The following is a 1,461-nucleotide window of genomic DNA, read 5'->3' as shown; positions in this document are numbered from 1 at the left end:
AGATCCCTGCACTGGACCTCCTTGGCAGAGAGATGGTGTCAGTGGAACGAAGAGGCATGACGCAGAGTGGTGGGCCTCTGAGCAAGAAAGCTGAGTGTCTTTGGGCAAGAGGTTTGCTGGTGGAGTGGGGGTGCATCTAGGTACATCTATCCACAGGCCTAAAAGAGCTTTGCAATGCTTGCCTGGGCAGGGCAGAGGCCTGGCCAAGAGGCCAAGGGTCAAAGAGAGGTATGCCTGAGGGCGTGGTCCAGGGGAGGCTGTCCTGATAGAAGAACTGTATCCTGAGAAGAATAGTATGCCCAGTATTGCTGAACCTGAATTGTAACCTGTTAATTTCCCTAATAAACCCCATTATCATGAGTGTTGTCTCTGAGTTCTGTGTGGCCATTGCAAAGAATTCTCAAACCCAGCAGAGAAATTGTGAGGGCATGGGACAGACCTTGATGGCAGACTTGGTGAAAAGGTTAGAGGGTGGTGGCATGTCTGGCCTCATCAGAACTAGCTTTGGGCTGTTGATACTGATGGTGATTCTGTCTCCCCTTCATGAAGTTACAGGAGGTCAGAGGACGATGCTGCCTCCATGTCCTTTTTGTAGATTCCTTCCTCATTGGTAGCCTCAGGAGTTCCTGGTTCCCAGGTGATACTTACATGGTAGCTGTCTTCTCCTTTGTATGTGTGTCTCGTGTCTCATCTGCTATTTTTATAACTCAGGAGTGATTAGATTTAGAACCCGCCCTGTTTAGGTATGGTCTAATTAGTATAGTGGAGAAAACTCTACTTCCAAATAGGATTACATCAAAGGTACAGGGGGTAGGATTCCCACACATATTTTTGGTGTCACAATTAAATCCCTAGCATCCCAGGAGTAGAAGTGGGAACACCACTGAGATGGCCATTGTGGTCATCAAGGTGAGATATGATAGCCTGAGCTAGGATGGTGACCATGGAGAGAGAAGGAGATGAATTTTGGAAGTAGCATCCAAAGGGGCTTAGACTGACTTTGGGGGGAGTGGGTGAGGGAAAGGGAGATGCCAAGGATAACTTGCAGTTTTCTGCTTGGAGCAACTGGGTGGTTGCATTTCCAGCTAGGGGAAATAGGAAAATAAGGTTTGGGTAAAAAGATCAGCTTTGAACATGTTAAGTTTGAGATGTTGCTGAGAGAGGAAGATGGGAAATGCTCAGTAGGTACCAGGATTTGTGTGTCTGGACTTAGAAACTACTTATAGGCATAGAGATGGGCTCTGAAGACTTGGAAGTGAAGGAGATTGCCTGGTGGAAAGGGGGTGCAGAGGGCCAGGAGAAGGTGGCTGGCCTGCACCCCAGTGAACCCTAACATCTAGAAGTTGGGCAGGGGGAGAGAACCAGTGGTCTTCCATTTGCCGTTTGTATAAGTCACATCTTCCGACTCAGCGGGCAAGTCCTTGGTGGAGGAACTGGGATAAACATGTCGCTGCGCCTTGT

The sequence above is a fragment of the Orycteropus afer genome, unplaced genomic scaffold, assembly GCF_000298275.1.
Source record: "Orycteropus afer afer isolate SDZICR_OR568_19922 unplaced genomic scaffold, OryAfe1.0 scaffold00049, whole genome shotgun sequence".
NCBI classification, from domain to species: domain Eukaryota; kingdom Metazoa; phylum Chordata; class Mammalia; order Tubulidentata; family Orycteropodidae; genus Orycteropus; species Orycteropus afer.
The sequence above is the reverse complement of the archived record's forward strand: the minus strand, read 5'-3'. Positions refer to the sequence as shown.